The sequence below is a fragment of the Pipistrellus hanaki genome, assembly GCF_964339955.1.
Source record: "Pipistrellus hanaki genome assembly, chromosome: 2".
In the NCBI taxonomy this organism is placed as follows: Eukaryota; Metazoa; Chordata; class Mammalia; order Chiroptera; family Vespertilionidae; genus Pipistrellus; species Pipistrellus hanaki.
The window spans coordinates 117,040,075-117,051,309 of record NC_140504.1 but is presented as its reverse complement, the minus strand read 5'-3'; the positions used below and the strand labels follow the sequence as shown (position 1 = coordinate 117,051,309).

Genomic DNA, 11,235 nt, shown 5'->3' with positions numbered 1-11,235 from the left:
GACCAGGCCTGCAAGGGAGGGCAGTTGTGGGTGATCAGGCAAGTAGGGGAGGGCAGTTGGGACGCACCAGGCCTGCAAGGGAGGGCAATTGAAGATGATCAACCCTGCGGTTAGGGGTGACCAGGCTGGCAGAGGAGGGAAGTTTGGGGTAAACGGGCTGGCAGGTCAGCAGTTAGACATCAATCAGGCTGGCAGGGGAGTGGTTAGGGGGTGATCAGGTTGGCAGGCAGAAGCAGTTAAGGGCAATTAGGAAGGCAGGCAGGCGAGCAGTTGGAAGCCAGCAATCCTGGATTGTGAGAGGGATGTCCAACTGCCCATTTAGGCCCGATTGAGTCTAAATGGGCAGTCGGACATCCCTCGAGGGGGTCCCAGATTGGAGAGGGTGCAGGCTGGGCTGAGGGACAACCCCCCCCCCATCCCCCATGCACAAATTTTGTGCACCAGGCCTCTAGTAAAGTAGGTTTTCCAAATGTGTATGTTTAAAAATTGACAAATTAATTTGTTTACCTGTTTTGACTTATGTAGGCATGTTTGTGTAATAAAAATTAAGTATCTATGAAAAGTTTTATTTCACAGAAAAGTTTTCTACATGTATTACTGTGATTTTAAATTTATACTGAATAGGTCTAGCCTGCATTCACCAGTCACTGCGGAGTAAACAAATGCACACAGCTGGAGCGTGGCTTAGTGCACAAGGGAACATTGGTCTGTATGCATTAAAACTGCTGCAGAAGGTTGAGCCACCAAGCCATGGGACAACAGAACCAATAACCCTCCCTGCACAATGCAGTGTGATCACATGCTAGTCATTCACTGAACATTGTTTACTGAGTGGTGACTCTTGGATTTAAATATGTAGGCTATAGTTGAAGATATATAATATGTATTTATATTGGAAAAATTACTAGTGTGTTTTTCCCAACATATGGCCTATTCGCTAAAATTTGTAAAAAAAAATAATAATAATGGACTAGTAATCAAAAAACAACTGTTAATTTAACTATTAAGAAAATTTTGATTAAAAACATTTTCAAATTAATAGGGCATTAATTTTCACATATGACATATGGAAATTTTGTCCTTTAAACCCAAAGTCTGTTAAATCAAGGGTTTGCTGTATTGTGAAATTATTTTTAGTGAATGAAGATACAATGGAGAAAATTATAAAACTGTATAATTTCTTAAAAAAAAAAAAAGATAAAGAGAGCTAATCCAGCACCTAGAATCTGTACATCAATGTGATGAAACAATTGGAATGAAAAGATTAACACAGGTTATCTACATGCAGGGCTGTGTGTCTAAGTGCTACATTTACAATGTGTATTATTACACATTTATGAGCTTTTTCCTACAGGCTGTCTCAACATGAATATGCCTCCTTTGATGCATGGTTCAAGGTTGCAGAGTCTAATTCAGTAAACATTTAGTGACTGTCAGTAAACTGTGTGACAGCCTCTGTGTTAGATGCCAAGGATAGAGAGAAAAATCAAGCAAAGATCACCAAGGACTACATAATCTGTCGAGAAAGATAGATAAATCAACTCTGCTCTAGAATGGTGTAGGTGTACCTGTTCCAGGTGCTCTAAAAGCATAGATGAAACGGCCCTGGACTGTGTGAGAAAACTGCAGGGAAGATTTTACAGAAATGGTGACACCTGAGCCAGATCCATGGCTGCCTGGCTATTCCTTTTAGATAGAAGAGGAAAGCAAGAGCACACTCAGAGCACAGAGGCCTCAGACACCCTGTTACAATTCCTGGACCACAAGTACTGTCTAAAACCTATGTTCTTCCTAGGACAGGAGATGAGATGACCGTGTTATATGCATATTAAGAAATTTGGATTTCATCATTATGAGAAGCTTTGAAGGATTTTATTTAATTTTTTTTCTTTTTCTCTGAAAAATTTTAAGTACAGAAGTGATATGATCAGACATGCATTTTTGAAAGATCACCATAATAATGATATAAAGGATAAGTTGATGGTGGGTGATACTAGAATCAGAAGTACCAGTTATGATGCTGCTACAGTGCTCCAGGCAAGAAAAACTGAGTCCAGGAGCTAAAATAGTGGCAGTGGAAATAACGAGAAAGGTACGGATGCAAAGTGATTTCAAAGGTAAAATGAAAATGATTTGAGGATTGGTTAGCTCTGGGAGTGGAGAGAGAGGAGTCTGGGAAGCCTAACAGGGTTCTAGCTGGATGGTGGGCATCTTAACTGAGGGAGAGAATACAAGAGGGACAGAGGGAGATATGCTGCAGAGAAAGATGAGTGGCATGTAAGGCTGCTGTGAAACGCTGGGGAGATATTCATAAGTACTTAGATATATGTTGAGAAGGATCCAGTGGTCTGGGAAGGGACTGAAGATAAAGAAGAAATTAGGCAAAATTGATGAATCAAGGCTCAGCATAGGAGCAGGGACACATCTTCCTCTGAGGCTGAAGAGAGGAAATCAGGACAGGCTCCTTCGGCAGCAGGGAGCTGTGGTGTAAGTGGAGGGAGCTCACTCTCCCCTGGCTGTAGGAGGCTTGAGGGCAGAGGTGAGGGTCTGAAATAGCCTCAACTTCTGCCTTCACAGAGCAAAGCTTTGGTTTTCACCACAGGATATCACAAAGAGTTACAATGTCCTCCGCATTTCACAAGTTCTATATTTTTATTCACTTTCTTCTCCTTCCCTCTGTCCCTTGTTCCCTCAATTCTGACCCAAAGCATATTCTGGAGGGTCCTTCAATAATTTTTACTCTTTTACACCTTCAAGTTATGACTCTTTACTGAATTCTTACCCCAGCCTAGATTCTTACTGAACCCTCTTCTCCTCTTAAGCTGTCATGGGTCCTCTCTTCACTCCCCATTATACCTTTCTGATGAGCTGCCCCCATCCAGGACCCCACCTCAATAGAACAAGAGATGTGCTCTCAACACTTAGCAATTTCCAAGGATATGTGGAGGACCTAAATAAATTAGTAGATGGAATTATTTTTTTAGACAAATTCAGATTGTTTATTTGTCATAACTGGCGCAGAGACCAACACCTATCTTTTCTATTCTCATACAAATAGGTTTTAAAACTACAGTACATAAACACATAAGGAATTAGTATAATTGATAGATCTTTTTATATACTCATCTCTTTATTAAGGGCTGATTTATATACCATAAAATTCACCTATTGTAAGTGTACAAGTCAATGACTTTAGCAAATTTATTGTCGTACAATAACCACCACATCTTGTTCTAGAGTATTTCCATCACTTCCACCCCCAACATTTCCTCTAACCTGTTTACAATCAATCTCTGCTTCCACCCAAAATATCTCTAGGATTCTGGTCAGTCTTTTTTTATTTTATTTTATATTTTATTGTTTTTTTTACAGAGAGGAAGGGAGAGGGATAGAGAGCTAGAAACATCAGTGAGAGAGAAACATCAACCAGCTGCCTCTTGCACACCCCCTACTGGGGATGTGCCCACAACCAATGTACATGCCCTGTGACCGGAATCAAACCTGGGACCTTTCAGTCTGCAGACCGATGCTCTATCCACTGAGCCAAAACGGTTTCGGTGGATTCTGGTCAGTCTTGTTCCAGGGTACATGCAGGGGTTTGGAGGGCAAACTGGGACCCGCTGCTGCATTTGAGCAGGAGGCACTGAGGCGACCACTTGATAAAGCTTCCGCATCACCCTATCCTCTGCTGTGAGCCATCTCGTTCTTGTAGAGCCAGCTGGCAAGTTAAACTGGAGATTGACAGAGTCCACTACCCCTTGAGTGTGGCACACGTCTCTACCATTGCCCTGGGTGTGGTTGTGTTTTTAATTTACTATCTCAGCTGGGGGAGGGGAGTGGTGGTGTCAATATCAGAAGCTTTCACTTGGCCATTCATGCTCTCAATAGCTCTCACTAGGAACCAGTGTGAGGGTCCTTTCAAACACCATTCCGTCTGTACTTTCAGGGACCAAATGTGGATAGGTCTGAGAACCTGAAGGACCCCCTTTTGCTGGACCTGGCTCCTACATGCTCTACTCTGGAAGGGGCCATGTTGGTACTTGAGGTCATGGATATAATGTCAGCTCAGACCTTGTGTCCAGCAACCTTCTAGAAGTCTGGGTGTCCCCTTCCTCAGTGCATGATGACTGTGAGTCAGTGTCCAAAGGCTCCTTTGAGGAAGGATGGGGTGTTTACTGTAGTGGTCCAAGGCACCCCATCACAGAGGCTGGCTTCTCTTCAGTTACTGGGTTCTTGAACCAAGAACTGGCTCAGGCCCAACTGAGAAACAGATCATGACTTTTAATTGGAGTGACTGCCCTCAGCCTCCTGATCTTTCTTGATTTACTTAGTTATATAAATAAGCAATAAGTTGAGAGCCCACCACCCATAGCTTTCTATAATACAAGTTAATCCTGCCCATCCCCCTTACTTCTCCTTTATTCTGACACTGCAGCTTGTGCCCACCTTGTTTATGATGGTTTAGTGCCATTGGCCTTCTCTCATCCCCATTGCTCTCAGCCTGTTTCATAACAGCATTTCTCTTTTTTTTTTAAAGATATATTTTATTGATTTTTTACAGAGAGGAAGAGAGAGGGATAGAAACATAAACACATAAGGATGTAGAAACATTGATGAGAGAGAATCATCCATCAGCTGCCTCTTGCACACCCCCTACTGGGGATGTGCCCGCAACCAAGGTGCATGCCCTTGACCGGAATCGAACCCGGGACCTTTCAGTCCGCAGTCCGATGCTCTATCCACTGAGCCAAACCGGTTTCGGCCATAACAGCATTTCTTACCCTCAGCCCCAGTCTATGGAGGATAGCTGGCCTCTGGTCTCAGCGAGCCCGGAGTCCCCCTCACTCCTTATCGCTCTGGTAACAGAGTGACCTCCAGGCCCTCTCACAGAAGGTGCACTAATGAGTTTACGGCCTTACTACTATATGCATTCTAACAGGCCCACATTTAGGGGCCAGGAAGAGACAAGGAGGGGCCAGGGTGGTGGAAGGAAACTGGAAGGTGTGGCTATAAATTGAGGCTAGAGAAACAAGTGTTAGGGAAGGATTGGAAAGGGAAGACTCACAATGAAAGAAAAACACCACATGATCTCACTCATTTATGGATAATAAGGAACATTATAAACTGATGAACAAAAAGATAGATACAGAGACAGTAAAGCAACAAACAGACTGTCAAATTACAGTGGGGAGGGGAAGGAGATATGGGGGAGATAAGAAATCAACAGAAGGACTTATATGCATGCATATAAGCATAACCAATGGATACAAAACTCTGGGGAGGGAGGGCATATATGGGAATGGGGGGGGGGATTGGTAAGATATATACACTATAATACCTTAATAAAAAAATGAAAGAAAAAATTTTTTTAAATAATTTTTTTTAAAATAAAAGGAAAGGGAAGGCTCAGATGATGACTTTTGGATTTAGCAAGATGGGGATGTTTTAGTGCAGGGGGAGAATAAAAGCCCAGTTGAATAGGCAGAGAAGTGAAGCTGCACCATGTCCAAGAGCAGAGAAATGAGGCTGTTGCTGAACGGGAACAGAGGCCTCAGGAGAATTTCACTTTTTAAGATGGATAATATTATAGTTTATTTGTAAGTTGATGGAAGCATAAGGTGACCAGACATCCCGCTTTGGGCGGGACCCACCCCACCCAAAGCGGGAGCAGTGAATTGGAGAAGTAGAAACTTATTAAGAGGTAGAGAAGAAAGGACTATTTTCCAAATCACCTGTTTTGAGCGGGAAATGGGATTTAAACCACAAATGATAGATGGCCTTTGATAGGCCTATAAACATTTTTTTATTATAATATTGTAGCAAGGAGGGCAGGCCACAGACGGAAGTAACTGGTAGAGTTTATGGGGACTGAACAGGTGCTTATAATTTTGTCTGTTCTTTTCAATGAAAGATGTGTTGGGGGTAATTGGAGGGAGGTCTGTGAATTCTGAAGAAAGAGGATCAGTTGGGAATCATTGAAAAGCCATAATTCCTTTAAAAGCCTTATTTTTTTTTGTTTTGTTTCTTTTTCCCATCTCGCCCCCTTTTCATTAGGATCACAAAGGAAATTTTTTTGTCAGGAGTACAGTATGGTACGCCAAACCTAGTTTTTTTTTTTTTTTTTTTTAAGCCATTGCTAGATGAAAGACAATTAAGTCTTTGCTTGCATATAGTAAGTGTAACTTATTTACTTGACAATTTCCCTTTCTTATCTGGTCCACACTTGAAATTAGGTTGCAAAAAATTTTTTTTAATAAACCTTTATTATTCATATTATTACAAAAGTTCCTCATTTTTTTCCCCCTCCACTAGGTTCCTACCCCACCATCTGCCCTTTCCCCACCCCACATTGTCCTCATCCATAGGTACACAGTTTTTGTTCAGTCTCTTCCCGCACCCCCCACTCCTCTTTTCCCTGAGAATCATCAGTCCACTCCCCTTCCATACCTCTGATTCTATTATATTCACCAGTTAATATTGTTCATCAGATTTTTTAATTCCCTTGGATTTTAGATTCACTTGTTGATAGTTATGTATTTGTTGTTCATAATTTTTATCTTTGTTTTCTTTCTCTTCCGAAAGAACCCCCTTCAGCAATTCACATAATTCTGGTTTGGTGGTGATGAACTCCTTTAGCTTTTTTTTTATTAGTGAAGCTCTTTATCTGGCCTTCGATTCTGAGTGATAGCTTTGCTGGGTAGAGTATTTTTGGCTGTAGGTTCTTGCTATTCATCACCTTGAATATTTCTTGCCATTCCCATCTGGCCTGCATGGTTTCTGTTGAGAAATCAGCTGACAATTGTATGGGTGCTCCTTTATAGGTAACTACTTGTTTCTCTCTTGCTGCTTTTAATATTCCCTTTTTGTCTTTTGCTCGTGGAATTTTAATTATGATGTGTCTTGGTGTGGTCCTCTTTGGATTTCTTTTGTTTGGGGTTCTGTGCACTTCCTGGACTTGTAGGTCTAATTCCTTCACCAGGTGGGGGAAGTTTTCTGTCACTATTTCTTTCAGTATGTTTTCGGTATCTTGCTCTCTCTCATCTTTTGGGACCCCCATAATTCTGATGTTGGTTCGTTTGAAATTGTCCCAGAGGTTTCTTACATTATCTTCAACTTCCCGGATTCTCTTGTCTTCTTGCTTCTGTGGAGGAGTATCTTCTAGCTCTTTATGTTCCAAATCTTTGACTTGATTCTTGCGATCTTCCATTCTGTTTTTAGGACTCTGTATAATATTTTTTTATTTCAGATAATGTATTCTTTATTTCTTGTTGATCCCTTATTATTTCTTGTTGACCCCTTATTATTTCTAGTTGATCCCTTTTCATATCCTTATAGGTCTTATCGACCTTTTCTAGGAAATTCTTGAAAAACCTTGTAAGCATGGTTTTGTACTCTATATCCAGTCGCTTTTTGTCCTTCATTTCTTTCGTTTGTGATCTGTTTCCTTGTCTCAGCATTTCACAGCTTCCCTAAGTTGGTAGCCTTTAAAAGTCTCTGTTCACCTTGGATGGGACAGAGTTTCAGGGTGGAGCCTACAGCCTTGGCTTCCGTCAGCCACGCCCTATAAGGTTCCTGAGTCTCAGTATTCCTTAGGGTCCTTCAGTACTTGTTGCAAGCACCTCTGAGAAAAAGGTGCCCTCGAGTTTTGCCTGTTACCAAACAGTCTAGGCTCTCCCCCAATGAGCCCGGAACTGGGGTTCAGTTCAGTTGGAAGTGGGGTTCAGAGCAGTCTGGAGCTTTGGTCTCCTTCCTGCTAGGGCAATCCAGCAGCAGAGTCAACCACCCATTCTCTGTGTGCAAAGTGCGCGCCTCCGGGACTTCCTTTCGCCGCTCCCCTGGGTTTCTGCCTTACACCTCAGGCTCCCTCTGTATGAGCCTGGGTCCCCAGGGTCTGGCCTAGAACTGGGATTCAGCGCTGTCGGGTCTGGGGTTCAGCACAGTCGGAGCTTTTATCTCGTTCCCGCTAGGGAATGCCAGCCAGGCACTCAGCCTCCCCCTCCTCTCCAGCTCCTTCCTCTCCGCGCGCACAGCGTGTCTCCGTACCTTAGGCTTTTACAGCTCCTCTGATTTTCCTTCTGGTTTTCTCTTTCCTTCTCATTGAAGAATTTCCAGTCATTCAACTTTCCTGTAGTTCTGGGTAATGTCCATTTTGTATTTTAGTTGTATTTTATTGAAATTGTTGTGTGAGGCTGCAGTTAGGTGTTACCTATGCTGCCATCTTGGATTCTTAGGTTGCAAATTTGTGGAGGAAAAATGTCACTTATAACAACATAACAAATTAAGTAAATATTTTCTGAGTTACCACTGGGTGTCAGGCACTGTTCTATAACATTGACACAAAAGCACAAAGATTCCTGGCCTCCAGATGTTGACAGGAGACACAACTCTATGTTGTGTTAAAAAATAACAAATACTATGAAAACAAGGAGACTAGAATGAAGGGAATGGAGGGAGAAGGGAGAGAGAGAGAGCAGGGGGCACAGAGGGGAGAGGACTATAGTTTAAAATTGGAAGGTGAGAACAAGTGACAGTTGAGCACAGGTTTAAAGGACATGAGTGGTTCATTAGCTACACCATTATCTGATGGAATAAAACAGAACAAAAACCAGTTACATAATTATTAAGTACATTTAATAATTATGATGAGGAAAATATTAAGTAATCAAAGGAAAAGAAGGTTCTGTTTTTACAAATTCGAAGTGAATGAAGTAACAAAAGTGGAGAATCAACTGCAGATTTGCCTGAGCTGTATGCATGAGAATGACCCAAAGTTTGGTGTATTCCTGGAAAACTATTATCTTTCACCCTCTCCAATCCAGGACCCCTCGGGGGATGACCTAAACTGGCAGTCGCACATCCCACTCACAGTCCTGGACCACTGGCTCCTAATCACTAACCTGCCTGCCTGTCTGGTCGCCCCTAACTGGCCCCCCTGCTGGCCCAATCACACTTCACTGTCTCTGTGTGCCAGCTTGATTGCCCCTGCCTGCCCCCCACCAGCCTGGTCACCCCTTACTGACCTGCCCCCCCCGCTGGCCTGGTTGCCCCCAACTGTTCCCTACCCCCACCAGCCTGGTAGCTCCACGCAGCCTGCCTGTTCAGTTGTTTGGTTGTCCCTCGCTAACCCTCCTGCCAGCCTGATTGTAAGCAGTCATCTTGTGAAGGCATTGAGGGTTAATTTTCATATTACCTCTTTATTATATAGGATGATAGGTGCAGAGGTGACACACACACACACACACACACACACACAGAAAACTTAAGGGAATATGTGGGAGGCCCTAAATAAATTAGTAGATGGAATTCTTTTTTTAGAAAAATATTTTTACTGATTTTTAGAAAGAGGAAGGGAAAGGGAGAGAGAAACATTGATGTAAGAGAAAGACATCAATCAGCTGTGTCCTTCATGCCTTGTGGATCAAGCCCATGGCTGGGGCTTGTGCCCTGACAGGGAATCAAACGGCAATCTTTTGGTGCACAGGACAGTATCTGACCAACTGAGTCACACTGGCCAAGGCAGTAGATGGAATTCTTAAGTCCATAAATTAAAGATTTGAACCAGTAAAGGAGAGAGAGCTCTTGGGTGGGCTCCAAGGGAAAGGTGATTATTGCAGTAGAACATAGGTCACAGATATATACCCTGTTTCCCCAAAAATAAGACAGTGTCTTATATTAATTTTTGCTCCCAAAGATGCGCTAGGTCTTATTTTCAGGGGATGTCTTATTTTTCCATGAAGAAGAATACGGTACACATTTATTGTTAAATGAAAATAAAGGAAATTTATTACCTGTATACGGTACGGTAGTACGGTAGTTGTCAACACAAACCAGACAAACTGAATCCTACAGTATCAAGAATTTACTCATTTATTCAATGGCAATCATGTCATCATCTTCTGGAACATCATCATAACAATCCAATTCCTGAATTTCCTGGCGAATTTCTTGTGACTCCATTTCTTTCAGAATCAGTGGACCAAATCTCTCATGTTTAGCAATAGCACTGTCTTTAAATGAGTACTTCTTGTCAAGGTAGCCTGCTCGCAGTGCACTTGCAATGCAACTGTCAGTGATTTTATCCCATGAATTCTTCTCCCAAGTCACAACTTCTTGCAGTTTAGGTTTCACAAAGTTTCCACGCTGATTTCTCTCCATTCTATTTTCAATATAGTCATGAATTTCCATGCACAAATTGTCTTTGAATGGCTTGTTTATTGCAATATCAAGAGTCTGGAGATAGGCCGTCATTCCTGTGGGAATCATTATCTGATCTATTTTTCTTTCGTGAAGAAATGTCTTCATGTCTTTAGCACGGTGAGTGCTGGCTGCATCCCAGACTAACAGACCCTCCCCCCCCCAATAACAAGTGGCAGCATTAAATCGACCCACTTCCTTATAACTACTTGTATGGCTCAGGCTTTTTCACTTTCAAGAATAAAAATGCCCAAAACACGTTCAATCTTTTCCTTCTTGCCCTTAGAAATGATTAAAGGTGGGATTTTAGTGCCATCCAGACAAATTGCCAAAATACAGGAAACACATGCACTTTTGTAAGCAGTGGAGGGAATGTACACTAAGAAGGCACCCCACTGTTCAATTGTTGTTTGAGATGATTGGCCCATAAACACTGCAGTTTCATCCATAGTAATCATATTGGAAATATTGCATTTAGAGAAGTCAGCATCATCAATAAAGGACTTGAATGCAAGTGTTCGCTTAATAACTTGAGTATTTTCCAACCTAAACAATGTTGTAGATCTTAAAGACAGTTCACTTTGCTGAAGGAAATTATCCAGCCAGTGTTGTGATGCTTTGAAGTCTTCGGGGGCTATGTCAAACTGTGGTGCCATTGCAAGGGCAAATTCTTGAATCTGAGCCCTATTCACAACCAAAGCCTTTGCTCTTCTGTCAACAACCCATTCACAGATCAGGTCTTCCAGCTTGGAAAATAATGGTTGACGACCTGATCCACACTTGTGCTCTTTAGCATTTCCCTTGTCCACTCGTTCAATGAGGTTACCTTACTCTGCTTGCCATTTTCGGACCAATCGGATACTCAGCATCTTCTCTTTGCAGAAAGCAGTAAGATTTTGGCCCCAAGAGTCTTCCACGATTCCTTTCTTGTACTCCACAGAGTAGCCTTTTCTTTTTGCGCTCATTTCTAGGAGTAAAAAAAAGGAATTGGGGTATCAAGGTGGGGGGAGGGGGATCACTTAAAATGACACAGGGGGGATT

At 42.3% G+C, this 11,235-nt stretch overlaps 1 protein-coding gene across 1 annotated transcript in view; it reads left to right on the top strand.

The window, feature by feature from the left end:
• LOC311618228 (histone-lysine N-methyltransferase SETMAR-like) overlaps positions 1-11,235 on the top strand; it is a 407,000-nt gene that overhangs the window by 276,351 nt on the left and 119,414 nt on the right. The gene's annotated exons all lie outside the window — the stretch shown is intronic.